The following is a 20,341-nucleotide window of genomic DNA, read 5'->3' on the forward strand; positions in this document are numbered from 1 at the left end:
CACCCTGCCATGCAAAGGCCTTTAAACTGTATCCTGAGGAGAAGGGAAGCCATTGAAAGATTGCAAGCAGAGTGGTAGAATGGTCAGATTTTCATCTCAGAAAAATCTGTGCAGGAACAGCAAAGCAAATGGATCAGAGAAGTTCAGACTCAAGGCAATTAAAACTCCTGTAGTTGTCCAGAGGATAGTAGTGAGAGCCTGGGCAATGGCCATGAGGACAGGAAATTACCTGGTTCCCTTTATGGGATTATTAAAAAGCACCTCAACCAGCCAGAATGACCTGGGGTTTTTTGTTTTGTTTTTTTTCCTCTCCACTTTTCACCTAGATTTTAGACAGTAGCCATCTGAAAATCAGAGGCACAAGTCAGAAATGGTTCTTTGCTGGCAGCCACTTCTAAAGAAATAAAACAGATTTTAAATCCTTCAGATCCCTTGACTCTATGACTCTTTGTGTACCCAGGACAATTCAACCACACATGCATATGCTTCATGTTATTAGCATGAGGATTTTTGATACAAAAGACCACAGTGTGTTTGTCTACACATATGTGAAGTGTTATCTTTCAGTTTCTTCAACTGGAGGTAGAAATTGGAGTAACTAAGAGTTATTGCCTCTCGCTCAACATTCCCCCTGAGTAGGTGTAGGGCATCATCCCATGCAATGCTGCTTAGATTCATGGAAAAGGCCCACACATGATGGTCTTAAATATGTACAGCATTTTCAGCTTATAAAAGCACTTCCTTATACATTAATTCATTGACTCATCCCAGCAACTCTATGAAATAGGCAATAGCATTCCCATTTTATAAAGCATCAGAAGCTCAGAGGGGAAAGTGAATTGCCCGAGGTGGGAGAAGGTGGCAGGTCTTTGGGCTAAAATCGTACTTCTTAGCCTACTTTTGAGTAATTGTGAACAAAGACTCTAGAGACAGTCCCAAGTTTAAAGTCTCAGCTTGCCACTGATTTGTTGAGTATTTAAAGCAACAAATTACCATATTTCTCTGGCCTTCAGTTTTCTCAACTGTAAATAGAAATTTTTAAAAATAATGTACTTCGGAGAGTTGTCGTGAGGATAAAATGAGTAAATACAAATAAATAAGGTGACCTTACAAGTTGTCCAAAACAATATACTTCTGAAAATAAAAAGGGGTACTCAAAATAAGTAAAATACATACTATTTCTGAAATATTTATTTACTAACAAAAATCTCTTCATTTACTAGTGGATCTATAATTCCAGAAATAAATTTTTCCAAAATAAAAAGAATACATATCAGTATACATTAAAGCCTAAAACTTTAAAAAAATTTTTTACACTGATTTTATAAACATTAAATATATATAAGCAAAATAATCATTTTGGAACAATTCATATACTTTAATCAGCTTAATTTGTCCCTAGTGCTTTTGTTGCAGGCCTTGGCACATCTGGCTGGTCCACTGAGTGGCTGGCAGGGACAGCAGTATGAAATACTTTTCCTAACTCCACCCACCTGGAAGGTGTTAGTCGTCCCTAGTTGCTCCTTCCTCAGAAGCACTTCATTTTAACAGTGACCATCATGAATGCAGATCTTAGTAAAAACTAAGATGACTTATGGAATATCTGGAAGAAGTTGGAAAGAAGTTGGTTCTATCATAGGTTAGACAAAGTAATGACAGAAACTCATTCTGACTTATTTTGATATAACTATTTACAATATTACTGTTAAAAAATGAAAAATCCAGAATAAATGATAAACTGAACAGGATACTGATACTTTCTAAGAAAACTGCCTATATTGTTATTCATCCTAAGAATAAAGCTCTAAAGCAGCGTCTGGCTCACAGTAAACACTACATAAGGACCAGCTATTTTTATTGGTTCAGACCTTGTTGTTGTCGCTGTTGTTACTGTGGTACAACTTTGGTGTATTTATTACATACAATGAACTCGGCTATGTAAATATCACCTTGTTTCATCTTCCCCAAAGCCTCACCTGCTGCATTCATTTACTTTTATCTGCATGGTTCTTAAATGTATTTGAGTTGGTAATCCCTGAATCTAGTCTGGAGTCTGAATCACTACAACATACTTTCTCATCCTGTGCTCTATTGCTGAAGTATTTGTAGTATGAAGCACAATCTATTAGATATAATCTGACATGCAGTCTTATATATAGTATTTCAGATGTTTCTTGCATGTTAGTCACCTCCACCTCAAGATTATAAATTTCTTAGGGACATGGGCCAATGTGTCAATCATGGTCTTCAGATGCAAGCGACAGGAACCAATCCTGGCTTATTAAAGCATAAGAGGAATTTATTAAAATATATCATATAACTCACAGAATCTCCAGGAGGGCTGAAGAACTAGGCTTAGAAGCTGTGCAGCCAAGAGCAAGGTCCCAGAATACACCACAGAACTGGTTGGTCCTGTGAAGGCAAACTACCAGCATCAATCGACCAGTCCTCCCAACTTGCACACCCAATGACTCTATTGCTGGACACTGCACACTGCAAATAGAACTGCTTTCACAACCACCTCAGAAACTTCTGGGTTGCTTCTGCTGGAACCACCACCCTCCCTAGGATAAAATTCAAGTGCTCTGAGTTTGTTTTATCAGCTTCCATAATAGGGGTGAGTGCACCCAGTTAGTAGGACCCAGTTACATGCTCATGCTCTAGCTGCAAAGAAAGCCAGGAAAGCAAATATTTAGCATTTTCAGCTTCTTTGGTGATGGAAAGGCTTTGCCTCATAATGCAAAAATTCCTACAAGCATAATCACGGTGTTCAGGTACTGGGCAGTCAGAAATCATGACAAATGTCTATACGTCCATGACTTGCATCTCTTTAGTATCCCTCTCAGAACTGAGTACAACTGAACTCTGAAGACTTTCCCCCTGCTGATTTCATAAATTATCAAAGTGGTGCTGTGGAGACCAATTTGAAACACAGGACTTCAGACTACAGGGAAAAATGAGAATGTAGCTATTAGCATCAAAGAGCTCCTTCCATCCAAGTCCCCTCTGGCAATACAGGGGTTCAAAGTAGTCTACAAATTCACCAATAAGCTGAGAAAAAAGGAGATGACTACAACTACTATAAATTGCTTTGGTCTCTTGATTTTAAAGCAAAGTAGAAATAATAATATAATAAATGATCCATTAGTTAAGTGGCCGCTTCTGGTAGAATACTTGACTCCTTAATAACTATTGCTCAGTTAAGACTCACATCTTTCCTACCAAATCCCACTGACTGAGGTTACAACAGTTGGTATATGGCATCTTTAGTACCACCGAGCTGAGCAAAAAATCCAAAGGAAATGATAATTAGAAAGTCCAGGGACCATAATCTAAAGAAAAGCTGGAGAAGAAAACAAAACATGTAAGTTGACCCTGAACAACTTGAAATAAAAGGTGTCAACTACCACTCATCAGACAGCCAAGGCTTGGCTGTCTTGGACACTGTACTGACTTGGATGTGGGAACTTAAAAGGGAGTTAGGAATCGTGCCCAGAAACCAGGCATCTGGTTGACTTTTCATGGTTCCCACTGAGAATTTTCATGGATTCCACTGAGAATACAATTCCTCCAACAATTCTGTGCCAGGTACTTTGCTTGGTGCTTTGATGCCAAACCAAGACAAATAAAATAGCATCCCTGATGCCCCCAAATTTATAATCTATAGGAGGTGAGAAGTCAATAATTCAAATGGCTATAAGGCAGAACATGATAAACACTTTAAGGGTTGAGCAAAGTGCACAAGGATTCATTGGAGGGGAAGAGCAGGGAAGTCAAGAAAGGCAGTAGCAGGGAGAAGAAAACCTAATGCCTGAAACCTCTGTCTTCACTGCAAGCCATTTTCCCAGATGATTAAAGACAGGGCTAAAACAGGGCTGTGTATCTTCTAATACAAACTCCTCCTTTTTGCACTTGAAGAAAGTAAGTGATAAGGATTGAATTGTTTCCCCCCCAAAGCTAAATGTGTTGAAGGCTTGGTCCCCACCGTAACAGTGTTAAGAGGGTGGGAAATCCTATTGTGGTGATTGAAAGGTGGAGCCATGAAGAGGTGATTAGATTGTAGGACCGGCTATAGTGAATGGTTAAATGGTGGTCGTGGGCATGGTTCTGAGGTCTTTAAAAGAAGAAGGAGTGAAGTGTTAGCTCTCCCTCTGCTTCACCATTCTCGCCATGTGACACCCTGCATTGCTGTAGAGTCACCTAACCAGATGTGCTCCCTGGACTTTGGACTTCCCAGCCTCTGAAACTGTTAAGCAATAAGTAGTGTTTCTTTATAAATGACCCAGTTTCAGGTATTTTGTTATAAGAGACAGAAATGGACTAAGAAAATCTCTTATCTCACAATTATATTCTTAAAGTCCCTTGTCTTTTCCAGCCTCTGAAACTGTTAAGCAATAAGTAGTGTTTCTTTATAAATGACCCAGTTTCAGGTATTTTGTTATAAGTGACAGAAATGGACTAAGAAAATCTCTTATCTCACAATTATATTCTTAAAGTCCCTTGTCTTTTTATTCTCTGCTAATAAACTACTTGCCGCTAGAAAGACTTCTGTCTGAAAAATATTAGAGATCCTAAAATATCTTGGGAAATTAAAGCACTTTAGAAAAACCAAAAAGAAAAGAAAAGAACTACCACAGTGAAAACGTTAGCAGAGCAACATCCTATGGCCTGATGAAGGTGCCAGGCTGTGGGGGGCCGTCTCCTGAAAGCTGCCTCAGCCCCCAATTCTGGGTCAGTTTGAGAAGAGTGGGATAGAAACAAGGAACTGAGCAGAGATAGTGAAAGTCCCAAAAGTCATAGGAGTCCTCAGTTCTACACATCAGTATAAATAGTGACAAATTCTTGGAAATCCTATCTTGTCAACAGAGATCAGGGGAGGTGAGAAAGCAAATTCACGTAAGCGGGAAGGAGGTTCTCCAATGAGCTGTTTCTACTATGGCTCTCTTGAGAGCTGGGACTTGGAATAGACAGGTCAGTTTTAGAAGGTTCCAAGACCATGTTGGTTCAAACATGATTTACTTATGTCACCTCAAAACAAAGGTAGTCTTCAGAAAGTTTGGTAACCCGGCATTTGAGATCTCTATAAGAGAATGGTCCTCATCACCTGCTCATCCACACTTCCACCCCAACCCCATCCTTAATTGGCTTCCAGTGATAGTTGGCAGATGAGGTTTTCACCAGGCCAAATATGTGGCCACATGCTGCTACCCCCCTACTCCCTTGCCCATGGCACACATCACTAACTGATTATAGTACGATAGTTGGCAGATGAGGTTTTCACCAGGCCAAATATGTAGCCACATGCTGCTACCCCCCTACTCCCTTGCCCATGGCACACATCACTAACTGATTATAGTACTCTCTCCTGCTGAAGCCAGGCGCAGCCTCAGAATCCTTCTCAACACAGCTTTGGACAACTACTGCCAGTCATTTTGAGTTGGCATTCAAAAGGAAATCTATATTGCCAAATTGTCCTAGGGACTGCTGAATAGGCAGCTTCCTTTGTCAGATGTTCTTGTGTGCCCATTCCCCCAGAATTTGAGTCACTATTCAGAGAAACATTCAATGCAGGATGAAGAAAAGCTTTGTTCATTACTACCTTAAGAAAACATAAAACTTGGGAATGAACAACGGTCTGAATCTTTAAAGTGCGTATGAACCACCCAGGGATTTGTTTAAATACAGATTTTTATTCACTAGGTCTGGAATTTATTGCCTTTCTCCTAACTTTCCTTCCATTAGTTTCTATCTCTTAGTGTGGCACGTTGAGAAACTTTGGGAGTTGGTATTATAGTACAGAGGTTAAATACAAGTGCTCCTCTTGGATTCCAGACTAGTTGTCTGACTTTTGGCAAATTACTCATCCTCTCTTTGTCTTACTTTCTTAATCAAAAAAAAGAGGATGAAAAGAGAGCCTACTTTACATCATTGCAAGGATTAATTGAGATTATACATATTAAATGCTTAGAATAATGCCTGGCACATAGTAAGCATTCAACAAATATTAGATAGTGTTAATAGTTCTTCATCTCAATCTTATGGTTCACTAATTCATTCTTCAGTTATATCTAGTCCTTATGTTAAATCTTATTTCAAAAACCTTACTTTTCATTTCCATTATTTCTGATTGGTTCTTTTCCATAACATCCCATTCTTGATTCATAACATCACATTCTTATATATCTCTATCTATCTATACCTTTGTAATTAAATACTTTCACTTCTTTATCTCTTTGAGGTTATTGAATATATTTACATGTTTGAGCACATAAAATTACTCCATTTATTTTATTTCTTCAGTTGTAAGTTCTTTTATTGTGTTTTCCCTGTATATCTAGGTGTTTTTAGCTATAAACTTCTTATGGTCAGGAGATTTTTCAAAGCTTCCTGCTGGATTATGATTTCCACATATAAATTTTGAGTAGGGTATAGTGCCAGCACACAGGCCTAGCTCTGGTAAAAAACAAACAAACAAACAAACAAACAAACAAACAAATGACCCTGCCAGAGGGCATAGTCCAGACTGTTCCTGCAGGTTCATCTAGCCCGTGGGTTTAATATGGGAGTCACTGCTCTGACTCCTGGCCTCATGCTGGCTGCTCAGTCTACCTTCAGGTGGTCCATTTGTAGAGGGGCAGGACAGTTGTATCCCTAGTCAGCCTCGGGCCTCACGTGGACCCACCTTCTTGGAGCTTTTTGTTATATCTTTCAGGTTTGGTCATTTTTTCAACTCCTCTGGGCCCTATTTGGCACTTTTTCTTTCTCCATCATTGTCAGGCTCCTCTCTTCTACTTTATCTCTTCCCACCCTCACTTTTGCCACATATTTCCCGTTAATTCTGTCCCCAACATTGTAATTACATTTAATGAGACAACATGGTCTTTATCAGAGACACTCAGGGTATTCCCCTCCCTACCTCTACAGTCCCCCAAGTTACAGAAGCTTTCACATCTGTCGTGCCATAGACTTTCAAAAACCCACACTTTCTCCAAGAAACTCCACATTCCTCCATTTCCTCCACAGTCATTCTTGCAAGAGACACCAATACCAGAAGCTATTTGGGCCTTGGCAACACCAATTACTTGGCATGACAGCAAGTCTTGAACCCAGGAGGGCAGGCAATATAAGTGCCAGGAAATGGAGTTTAGTATATGAAGATACTTCAAAAGGCTCACGGAAAGATTTATATTATCTTTTAATGCTATTTTTTTTCCACAAGACTTTTGAAGTATCCTTGTATTCATGCAGATCTCAGCTCTCTACAACCCTTCTCCTTGCTCTATGGCTTTCTCCTTATAATTGCTATAGAATCCCTTTATAAGATATAGTTTAGATACAGCACTTCAGAACACATTAACCATCATGACAACCTCATGGTAGACACTTTTTTCTCTTATATAGTACAGAATTGATTAAGTTACTTATTTTCCTTCCAATCATATATATATGTGTATATATATAAAGTTAGCTTGTGTATGTATACACATTCACACACTCTCACACACACACATACACATTTCTCAAGATAAAATAACTTGTGTGGTAGGACTTGCTGCCTTCTTCAGTGATTCATTCCCCCTTTTTCCATATGCTCACTGCCTACATAAATACCTTTAGCCTGTTCATTAATTCCCTGGTAAATGTATTCAATTCTTCCCTCTGTTCCTTTTTTCCAACACTCCAGTTGCTTTTTAGAAGTTTTAGTTCTAACCTTATGCTCTCTGTCTCTCTAGCCCCTCAGTGATTGTCACTATCTTTCTGTGTTTTTCTTTCCTCAAAGTCTTGTAAAATATAACATACTGCAAAGCAGTGGTGTTTCTGGGATTTAGCATTTGGGGTGGCAGATGGGGTGGTAACAAATCTGCTTGTGGGGGCTGGGTACATCCCCTAGCACTCCCAACCCATTGCATACATTTTGAGTTAAAAATATTAAAGATAACCGAACTTAAATTACATTAATGTGCTATTTAATCTAGGAGTAGTTGAGAAAAAAACCTCCTTACTAATATGCAATGTTGCATTCCCATGGGCACAACTATGTTGTCAACAAGACCACCTTTCCCTCCCCACTTCAATGATATAGATAATGCCAGACTTCATAAGTGATTTTCCATTGAAAATACTTCACAGGAACCATAGGTTTTTAGCAAAGACGTAGGACCATTAGAATAAAGATATAAGATCTATTCTCACAGATCATATGGTCATTTATTTACATATGACTCACTTCTGCACAAATCTATACCATAAGGAAAAATCCACAATGAGGAAAGTAAATTATTTGTGCTCTACCTCTAGACGGACAAAATGATGAAGAGGCATACTGACACACTCCCACACACACACAAATGGAAAACACAGATTTGTTTTGACAACCTATTATACTACAAAAATATTTATGAATGTAAGCTGCAGCAAAGTGCATCCGTCTTCCAAAACTGTGCTCTACCTCTAGATGGACAAAATGATGAAGAGGCATACTGACACACTCCCACACACACACAAATGGAAAACACAGATTTGTTTTGACAAACTATTATACTACAAAAATATTTATGAATGTAAGCTGCAGCAAAGTGCATCCGTCTTCCAAAAGCACACACATCCTGCCAAAGGCTGCCTAGATTTGGGAAAGGTGAGAATACCCTCTCAAAATTAACTGCCCTCAGGCTAAGGGGGTGCAGTAGAGGGAAGCCTCCAGTTTTCTACTATCAGGAATGCTTATAATGTCGTTCTTTTCATAGAACTCTCTTATTTTTCACATCCACTGTTAAGTGACCACCCTTTATTTTGCAGCCAGAAAGTCGAGCTGGCAGGACTGAAGTGCTTTGGCAGCTGCAGAGATGAAACTCAACTGAACAAACAGATTCTTAAGTGATGCTTAGATGGAAGAACTTGGACGTGGTTCAGTTTTTTTATTTTTTTTAAAATTCATTTAAATATGTGATTGAATCCTGCTCATTACTCTCTCAACAGTATATTATATATTCAGCTCTTTATTGTATAATAATATTGAGGGTGGAAAATAAGAAAGGTACAATATTACCAACTCTTCTTATTATAGGAGAAGAGCAGCTTTGTTTATGTCATAAACAATAGTCAATAAATGCATATAACAAGTTAATTTTTCACAGCAATCTATACCCAGAACTTGAAATATGCTATTTAGTTCTTTGCTCCAAATTTCTTGAGACAAATAAATCCTTCTGCACAGTAATCAAACTAAAAGCTTGGAGCAAACAGTGTGTGAGAGCTTACAGGCTTGATTCTAAAATGTTGCTTAATGCAGACTGATGACAGATGACTTCACTGTGGCACTACCCACCACCTCTCTGACCTCAGTTCCAAACACTCTCCTCTTCTCTTACTCTACTCCAGCCATTTGGACCCACTTATTATCCATGAACCTCTCAACCATGCTCCCAGCTCAGTCATTGCATTTGTTATTTTCTCTGACTGAAATACTCTTACCCGAGATAGCAACATGGCTTAAACCCTCACTTCTTTCAAGAGTCTGCTCAAATGTTACCTTATGTATTCACCCATCACTCTCTATCCTCCCAACCTGCTTAATTGTTTTCTTCATATTTTATTTGCATTATCTGATATATATTCGCTCAGTTCTTGACTTTCTTCTCCCACTTAAAGGTAAACTCCATGAGCAAAGGGACTTTGTTCACTGCAATAACCCCAGCACCTAGAATGGTACTTGCACACTGCAATAACCCCAGCACCTGGAATAGTGCTCGTGAATGAATATCACCAGAGCCAGTTTAGGGCAGGGTGGCACAGTGGGGTGGCTGCCTAAGATGTCAATCTATAAAAGGAGAATCAAACATCACTTGAAAGATAGTGAGATGAAGAATATTTATTTTAGAACTCTTTTCAAGAAAAGTCTTGCAAATATTTAGAAGGAATACTTTGATAAATTACTTGAAGCTGGGGAAGGATGAAACCCCCCATCCTAATGGAGATGTTGGCTAAACTGCCCTCTAAGAAGGGCAAGTATAATTAGCTAAACAGATTTTCTTCTTCTGAGTGGAGTCTGCAAGTTTGGGTCAGAGCAGAATTGCTTGGGTTTAACTAAAAGAAGCCAAAAATAGTCACCAGCAGTATCCTTCTCCTTTCTTCCCTATGTCCTGCCCAGCCTCTCTTCTACATAAATATTGCATGAGTAGTTAAATAATACTGACTTGAAGGATGACATATCATCAGCCTGTACTGTGTACCCACATGCCTCTCCTCTGTTCAAGAACCTACAGTGCTTCTCAATTACCTTTTGTATCACATTCAAACTCCTCAGCTGGGTACCCAATCGCTGGAACCTGTGAACATGTTACCTTACATGGCAAAAGGGATTTTGCAGAGAGAAGTAAGCTTATGAACCTTAAACTAGGGAGATTAGGTGATTATCCTGCTTTATACAGTTGGGCTCATTATAATCACATGGGCTCTTAAAAAGTGGAAGACAACGGCAGAAGAATCAGAGTGATACAACAGAAGAGGGAGGCACAGGAGTGATTCTAAGTGTGAAGCTCTAACCACCATTATTGGCTTTGAAGATAGAGGGAAGAGCTCACAAGTAAAGAATGTAGGTGACCTCCAGAAACTGAGAACAACCGCCATCCAACAGCCAGCAAGAAAACAGGGACCTCCGTCCTATAACTGTATGGAAGTCAACTCTGCTCACAATTTAAATAAGCCTGGAAGCATATATTCCCCCACAGCCAATCCGCACCAACACCTTCACTTTAGTCTTACAAGCCTGAAGCAGGGAAAACAATCAAGCCCACTGAACTTCTGATGTACGGAACTGTAAGATAATAAATTTGTGTTGTTTTCAACTGCTACATTAGTGATAATTTGTTACAGCAGCAATAGAAAAATAATACTAGACCTTTAGCAATCTGGCTCTAACTCATGTATCCAAAACATCCCACTACTCTAAAACATGAATCCACTGCTCCAGTCAACCTGGTCTCCTGTCAATCCATAAATATGCTCATTTTTTATTAATCCTACACTGTCCCTCCACGCAAGCTGTTTCTCCTGCCACAATTCAAATCCCGTCCTCCAAGGCTGAGTCAGACTCAAGTCCCACCTTTCACTTTTTTAACCTGGTTGCCCAACAAGACTTTCCAGTTAGGGACTTTCAAGTGTCACACTATGCTTCATAAAGTTATGTATTTTTGTCAATTGTCTTTATCACTTTATCTCCCAACAAAACTTTAAGTCCTTTATGAGTTGAAATCATGCCTTCTTCATGTCTGGCAAAGCACAAAACAATGAATGCACAGAAAGCATTTCCGAGGAACTTGCTCACTTCATTGGAGATTTTTACATGTAGAGTATTTTCTTATTTGCTAAAATGACAGAATTTGCTCCTTCTTTTTTTTTTTTTTTTACAGCACAGTTGATTTCAGCTTGTATCACAGATCAGATGTGCAGAGTCCTAACAAATGTGATCCTGTGACAGGAAGTGCTTATTTTCACTTACATGCATCAACTGGATATTCCTAGCAGGAAAAGAGTTCTAACCTGATGCATACTTTTCCACTTTATCATGTTCCCAAGGACTTCGTGCTAACAACATGAAAGTCAAAATCATACCATCTGGGAACAGCTCAGCAACCCTAGTGACAGCAGTACCAAGTCTCATTGCCTAAACAACATCTCCAACTTTCATTTCAGTAGATAGAGCAGATAAAGAATGACATCTGCTATCCTCTCAAGAATAAGTTCTCAATTTTTATGATAAAGAGAATTTGAAGTTTTCACCTTGATACTAAGAGGCTTTCATTTATTTAAAGGTACAAAAGAATTGTATTAAAACAATGACATAAATTTGGGGGGGAGGGGGTTATTTAAAATTAAACGTTGTATCATCACAATGAATATCCAAAGGAGTCTTTGCTTTCCCCTTAGGCAACCAAGAAAAATTAATATCTGTTTTATACCCCCAGATAAAAAAGAGACTTGCTTGAAATAAGTGCTCATTGCTTGCAACCCAAGTCAATTTATACTTGTTAGATCTACCCAAATTCTAAAGGATAAAAAAATTCCTTTGGTAGAGAAAGAGGAAAAAATCCATTTCAGGACAAAGTTATTCAAGATGAGAGGAAAGTGTGTCTTCAGTGAGAGACCTGCCTGCTGTCAGATGATTTCTCACTAATGTTTTTAAAGATTTTGGACTTCTCGGCTTCTTGGTTTTCTGGTAGCTGAATTCATTGCCTCCTCCTCTCTTTTTATGCTTGCCTCCATTACTGTTCATATTCAGATCAACAAAAGAGGCACCTTGAAACCAAATGACGAAGCAACTTGAGGGAAATTTATCATTAAATATTTGAGAATGGGAATTATATACTTGCATGTATGACATAATATGCTAATATGCTTCCTGGGTTGATTTATGAAGAAAATAGTTCTTTTCTATCAATTTTTCAAGCTGAGACTGAATGTCAGAAATTTTAGACCAGGAAAAGTCACATACTGCTGGCCTGCAAACTTAACACAACATGAACACCACCAAGGTTTTTGGCGTTTGCTCTTCAGAAGTGCTGAGGCAGGATTGCTCCAGCCAAAGTGGCTGGGATGCAGGGAGCAGTTTGCTGAGGGCAACTGTCCCAAGGTCTGTCCTCCAGAGAAACTCAGTTCTCCAAGGCCTCTGTGATAGGAGGGGAGCTCTCCCAAACTTCTGAAATGCCCTTGGGGCCTTTGTATTGTCTTGGCTATTAGCATCTAGCTGCACCATCCCTGGCTCCTGAATTACTTGAATCAGCTTGGCTTACACCAGCTATTCAGCTCTCCCAAACTTCTGAAATGCCCTTGGGGCCTTTGTATTGTCTTGGCTATTAGCGTCTAGCTGCACCATCCCTGGCTCCTGAATTACTTGAATCAGCTTGGCTTACACCAGCTATTCACTCACAGTCTCCGGCAGCTCTGCAGCGTTCACCCACAGTTCAAACAACTGCATTCACTCAGTCACTCTTTTCTCAGGTTTACATGGCACCCAGCCAACCATTGGGTTTAAGTGGCACCTTCTGAGCCATCCCAGGTTTAAGTGACAAACAGTGAGCCATCTACCTTTGGACAGACATGACATGTGTTTACTATATCATCTCCAGATCACATTACAACATCCACCCCTAGGTCCCATAGGCTACTCATGCTTCACTTTAATGAGTGGGTTGTTCCAGGAGATGCACGATCTCCTGCAACTCACCACTGGGTTTGTCATATTCCCTGGTGTGAGAAGGAGGAGTGGCCAGTCACTGCACGCCATCCTCTAGGACATTTATCCACGCTTCCAACAGCTCTGCATTCTGGCACAAATCTTGATCAGTTTACAGCGTAGTGAGCAGCAGCCAGGCTCCGGTCAGCAGAAAAGTGGCCACTGGGCACCACATGCTCAAGGATAGCCACATTTCCTCCCCCTCCCAAGGGTTTTTGCATTGTAGTACCCGGTCTATGCTGCCTTGCAATACAGTGAACAGCAAACAGATACCGGTCAACAGGAAGGTGGCCATAGGGCAGAGCATATTCAAAAGTATCCACATTTCCTCCTTCTTCCAAGGGCTTTCGGCTCCTGTACCTGCTCAGAATTCTGTCACAGACTATGCCAATTGTCAAGCTACTTTTACTTGCCCATAATCCTGCCAACTGGGCCAATTGTCGAGCTAGGGCTGGGTCTGGAGCTCACAGACCCTTCAAGCCCATTCCAGACTGGGTCACAAACCCTTCACATTCCAGGCTGGGTCACCAGACCCCTCATATGCCAGGCTGGGTCACCAGACCCCTCACACACAGGTCTATGAGCTAGGTAACCAACAAACAAGTACTTGGAAGCCATAACTTTGAGAGCATGTCCATGCACAGGCAGACACCCAAAGCAGTAGATGCCAGTCAGGTCACAGAGCCACACATGAGCACTAACTCCACCCATTCACACACAATTTGCTTACAAAGAATGCACAACACCACCCCCAACCATACCTAAGGTGAGAGGGGCCTGATTATATTATTCTATTTTCCCAACACCTTGCTACCAAAGACCTTAACAACCTACATCACCACTGCTACGAACTTCTTCAGCCCAGGGCATTGAGGCACCCATGGTTAGTGGCAATACTGATCACAGCTAAAGAAACTGCCCAGGGCCGGCCCGGTGGCGCACTGGATAGTGCGCCGCTTGAGAAGCATGGCGGCGCTCCCGCCCGAGGGTTCAGATCCCACATACGGACCGGTTCCCGCTCACTGGCTGAGCGAGGCGCGGGAGCAACACCGAGGGTTGCGATCCCGTTGCCGGTCCCCGGTCCGGTACGGGGGCAACACTGAGGGTTGCGATCCGTTGCTGGACACGGAAAAAAGACAAAAGACAAAAAAAAAAAAAAAGAAAGAAACTGCCCAGAGGCTAAACCACTGCATCTCCACAGAAAGATCTCTACAATGAAAACTATAAAACACTGAGGGAAGAAATTGAAGAGGACACAAAGAAATGGAAAGATATTCCATATTTGTGGATTGGGAAAATTAATGTTGTGAAAATGACCACACTACCAAAAATGATCTATAGACTCAGTGCAATCCATCTCAAAATACCAATGACATTATTCACAGAAATTTTTTTTAAATCCTAAAATTTGTAGAGAACCACAAAAAAACCCAAATAGCCAAAGCCAGCCTGAGCAAAAAGAACAATGCTGGAGTCACCATACTACCTGACTTCAAAATAAACTACAAAGCTACAGTAACCAAAACAGCATGGTACTGGCATAAAAACAGATACATGGACCAATGGAACAGAATAGAAAATCCAGAAATAAAGACATATATTTATAACCAACTGATTTTTGATAAAGGAGCCAAAAGTATTCATTGGTGTAAGGACAGTCTCTTTAATAAATGGTGCTGGAAAAACAAGATAGCCACATGCAGGAGAATGAGCTCAGTGCCTCAGGCCACTGGCACCGAGCTGACGGGGCAATTGCCCCCTGGGGAATTGCTGTCTTGTCTGAGAAGCTGCTTGCCTGAGCTGAGCAGCTGCACATCCCAGGACTGAGCTGATGTAGTACCTCCCAGGGAATCAGAGCACTAGCTGAGCTGAGACACCCTGCCCTCAGGGATGGACAGCTCTAGTGCTCTATCTCTCACCATATACAAAAGTAAACTCAAAATGGATTAAAAACTTAAGTGTAAAAACCCCAAATTGTTAAACTACTGGAAGAAAAAACACAGGGGAAATGCTTCAGGACCTTAGGTTGGGCAAAGACTTTATGAAGAGGATCTCAAAAGCATAGACAACAAAAGCAAAAATAGACAAATGAGATTATATTAAACTAAAATGCTCTTCACAGCAAACAATCAACAGAGTGAAGAGACAACCTGCAGAATGGGAGAAAATATTTGCAAACTATGCATCTGACAAGGGATTTATATTCAGAATATACAAGGAGCTCAACTCAATAGCAAGAAAATAAGTAATCTGATCAAAAAATGGGCAAATGAGCTAAACAGACATTTCTCAAAAGAAGACATGCAAATGGACAACAGGTATATGAAAAAAATGCTCAACATCACTAATCAACCCAAATGTCCATCAACAGATCATATATACACAATGGAATACTATTTAGCCATAAAAAAGTGTGGGGGCTCAGGGGCAGCGGGCCCCAAACCTCCCAGTAGCCCCATTTATCCCTCCGCCACGGGATGAACAAGAGAGGGAATGAGTAGGATTACTCCTGCCACCCTAGTGGCCAGGAGAGCCCGGGAGGAAGGTGAGGATGCCGCCTGCCTATTCAGCCCCACAGAGAGACACTCAGACACGGCAGGGGTTCATCAAGCAGTTCCGTTTATTTCCACACAAGCACCTGCTTTTATAAGCATATGGCAAGGGCATTTCCTAACTTCAACCTGTCATCTTAAAGGTCATTTGAACATGCATCTTGCTGTAATGCTTTGCTATTGCAATCACGCCGTGAGCACGAGCGTGGAAATTTCTTTTATCCAATAATTTTAAACTATGTCTTTCCTTGGCCACTCCCTGTCCAGGCGAATGTTTTCAACAGATTACATACGTGTATGTGGGTGGGGTCGTGGCTAGTTCTTTGCCCCGGGAGGAGGTGTGTGGCCTCAACGCCCCAACAAAAAAGAATGAAATCCTCTCATTTGCAGCAACATGGATCAGCTTGGAAGGCATTATGTTAAGTGAAGTAAGCCAGGGACAGAAAGAAATACTGCATGTTCTTACTCATATGTGGAAGCTAAGAAAGTTGATCACATAGAAGTAAAGTAGAATGGCAGTTAACAGAGGCTGGAAAGGGTAGGGGGAGGGAGGAATAGTGACAGGTTGGTTAATGGATACAAAAGTACAGCTAGATAGGAAGAATAATATCTGGTGTTCTATAGCACTGTAGGGTGAATATAATTAACAACTATTTATTGTGTAATTTTAATTAGGTAGAAGAGAGGATTTTGAATGTTTTCAACACAAAGAAATGAGAAATGTTTGAGTTAATGAAAAAAATAATCAATTATTATTCAGGGGATGAGGGAGGATTTCAGGGGATGAGGGAGGAAGGTTGGGATGAATAGGTGGAGCACAGAGGATTTTTAGGGCAGCAAAACTATTCTGTATAATACTGTAATGGTGAATACATGACGTTATGCATTGGGCAAAACCCATAGAATTGTACAATACAAAGAGGGAACCCTAGTGGAGACTTAATAATAATATATCAATATTGATTCATAATTGTAACAAATGCATCACATGAATGTAACATGTGAATAAAAGGAGAAACTGTATATATGTGCAGGAGAAGGGTATCTGTACTCTCTGCTCAATTTCGCTGTAAAACTAAAACGGCTATAAAAATAAGGAAAAAAGGGCAAAAACTGAAAACAAACAGGAGTCTAAAGAAGAAGGCGCCAGGCTCCTGAAGAAACAGAAAACAGCCTGTTGAAGTCAGACAATGAGGAGGATGACAGTGAAGTTGCCGGCCTGCCCATGGGACTTGCAGGAGTTTTAGAAGATACTTCATTTGCTTCTCCTACTAATCTTGTCAATGAAAACACTTCGGGGTTTTTGTTTGTTTGTTTGTTTGTTTGTTTTTAAAGATGACCGGTAAGGGGATCTTAACCCTTGACTTAGTGTTGTCAGCACCACGCTCAGCCAGTGGAATAGGTGGAGCACAGAGGATTTTTAGGGCAGCAAAACTATTCTGTATAATACTGTAATGGTGAATACATGACGTTATGCATTGGGCAAAACCCATAGAATTGTACAATACAAAGAGGGAACCCTAGTGGAGACTTAATAATAATATATCAATATTGATTCATAATTGTAACAAATGCATCACATGAATGTAACATGTGAATAAAAGGAGAAACTGTATATATGTGCAGGAGAAGGGTATCTGTACTCTCTGCTCAATTTCGCTGTAAAACTAAAACGGCTATAAAAATAAGGAAAAAAGAGCAAAAACTGAAAACAAACGGGAGTCTAAAGAAGAAGGCGCCAGGCTCCTGAAGCAACAGAAAACAGCCTGTTGAAGTCAGACAATGAGGAGGATGACAGTGAAGTTGCCGGCCTGCCCATGGGACTGGCAGGAGTTTTAGAAGATACTTCATTTGCTTCTCCTACTAATCTTGTCAATGAAAACACTTCGGGGTTTTTGTTTGTTTGTTTGTTTGATTTTAAAGATGACCGGTAAGGGGATCTTAACCCTTGACTTAGTGTTGTCAGCCCCACGCTCAGCCAGTGAACCAATCGGCCATCCCTATATGGGATCCGAACCTGTGGTCTTGGTGTTATCAGCACCGCACTCTCCCGAGTGAGCCACAGGCCGGCCCCTCAATGAAAACACTTTGAAGGCAATAAAAGAAATGGGGTTGACGAACAGACTGTCATTCAACATAAAAGTGTCAGATCAGTTCTGGAAGGCAGGGATTTTTCAGCATCTGTCAAAACCAGTAGTGGCAAAACCCTGGCTTTTCTCATCTCTGAGGTTGAACTCATTGTTAATGTTCATGCTCAGGAATGCAACAGGGGTCCTTATTCTTTCTCCTACTACAGAACTGACTATATGGACTTTCGGTGTTACTTGAGGACCTAATGACTTACCATATTCACACATATGGGTCAAAAATGAGAGGCAATAATATATCTGTTAAAGCACAGAAAAAAAACTCGCAAATGAAATCAGTATCACTGTAGCCACACCAGACCTACTCCTGGACCATATGCAGAATACCCCAGAGTTTATGTATAAAAACCTGTAGTGTCTGGTTATTGATGAGGGTGATTGTATTTTGGATATTGAGTTTGAAGAATGACTAAAGCAAATTATTAAACTCCTGCCAACATGTGGACAGACCATGCTCTTTTCGGCCACACAAACTTGAAGTTGAAGAACTGGCAAGAATTTCTTTGAAAAAGGAACCATTGTATGTTGGTGTTGATGATGATAAATTTACTTAATGCAACAGTGGATGGTCTTGATCCATATGCTGTTTGTCTCTCTGAAATGAGATTCCTTCTGCTCATGACAGTCCTTAAAAAGAACCGAAAGCAGAAACCTATGATCTTTTCATCACATAAGTCCATGAAATGCCACTGTGAGTTGCTGAACTACATTGATGGCCATTGTCTTGGCCATTCACAGAAGGCAGAAACAAATAAGTGCACAACCATATTCTTCCAGTTCTGCAATGCAGATTCAGGGATATCGTTGTTTACAGAGGTGGCAGTGAGAGGGCCGGATATTTCTGAAATGAGCTGGATTGTTTAGTCTGACCCTCCAGATGAACTTAAGGACTATATTGATCATGTGGTAGAACAGCCAGAGGCCTAAGTGGGAGAAGGCATGCCTTGCCCATTCTGCCTTCAGAAGAATCGGGCTTCCTTTGTTACTTGAAGCAATCCAAGGTTCCATAAATCAAATTTGACTTTTCCTGGTCTAAAATTTCTGACACTCAGTCTCAGCTTGAAAAATTGATAGCAAAGAACTACTTTCTTCATAAATCAACCCAGGAAGCATATTAGCATATTATGTCATACATACGAGTATATAATTCCCATTCTCAAATCTTTAATGTTAATAACTTAAATTTCCCTCAAGTTGCTTTGTCATTTGGTTTCAAGGTGCCTCTTTTGTTGATCTGAATATGAACAGTAATGGAGGCAAGCATAAAAAGAGAGGAGGAGGCAGTGAATTCAGCTACCCAACCGAGAACTCCCACCGAGGAAATGTCTAGTGGAGCCAGGATGGCAGGACTGCCACCAGGAGCCCAGAACTGTGGGGCTGCTGGCAGTGTGCAGTGCCAGCCTGGAAAAGCTGCAGGTACCAGGGCAGCTCAATGGCCTGCACTTGGTGGAGCTGTAGGAGCGAGGTTGCCCAACACTTTAGGGGTCCAGGTGCCCCACTGTGCTTAACATTTGCTTGGTTTGGGTTTTGGATTTGTTTGGGGCCTGTTTTTCCTTTCTATTCCTCCCTTCTGGAATGGTAATGTGTACCCAATGTCTGTCCCACTGTATGTCGGAAGTAGAAAAACTTGTTTTTGACTCTTTACAGGTTCATAGTTGAAAGGAGTTTTGTCTTTAGTCTCAGATGAGACTTTGGACTTTTGAGATGGTGCTGCAACAAGCTAAAACTTTTGGGACTGGGATGGAATGTGTAATATATGAATGTAAGGGTCATTTATCCTCATCGTGGAAGATTCTGAAAGCATAGATTGTACAGTGAGGGACGCTGAAGGGGTAGTTGTTGGGAAAATAGAATAATTTAATCAGGCCCCTCACCTTAGGTATGGTTGGGGCTGGTGTGGCACATTCTTTGTAAGCAAATTGTGTGTGGATGTAGTGCTCCTGCGTGGTGCCACGACTTGGCTGGTGTCTACTTCCTTGGGCATCCACCTGCGCACAGGTATGCTCTCAAACCTATGGCTTCCAAGGACCTGTTTGCTGGTTACCTAGCTCATAGACCTGTGTGTGAGGGTTCTGGTGGCCCAGTCTGGAATGGGCTTGAGGGGTCTGTGAACTCCAGACCCAGCCCTAGCTCGACAATTGGCCCAGTTGGCAGGGTTACGGGCAGGTAAAAGAGCATGACGCAAGGGCTTTTGGGGTTCTCCTATTCTTGTTTTTCCTACAATGGGGCAACTTTGTCAAGGTGATTCCTCTTAGTGCTAGGTCTGACTTGACCTATCAGCAGCTGCTGTGACCCTGGGTTCCAAGTGCAGGTGCTTGAAGAGGCTGTGGAGGTGGGATCCTGGGCCCAGTATCTCACCAACCTATTGTGGCACCTAGGTCTTAGGTTGTAGATTCAGTCTCAGCAGGGTT

General features: G+C 40.9%; 1 pseudogene; it reads left to right on the forward strand.

The window, feature by feature from the left end:
• The window catches only part of LOC103590839, a 33,624-nt pseudogene extending 14,364 nt beyond the window's left edge, over window positions 1-19,260 (forward strand).
• Window positions 19,261-20,341: the final 1,081 nt, after the last annotated feature.

Source organism: Galeopterus variegatus, unplaced genomic scaffold, assembly GCF_000696425.1.
Source record: "Galeopterus variegatus unplaced genomic scaffold, G_variegatus-3.0.2 Scaffold883, whole genome shotgun sequence".
Lineage (NCBI taxonomy): Eukaryota > Metazoa > Chordata > Mammalia > Dermoptera > Cynocephalidae > Galeopterus > Galeopterus variegatus.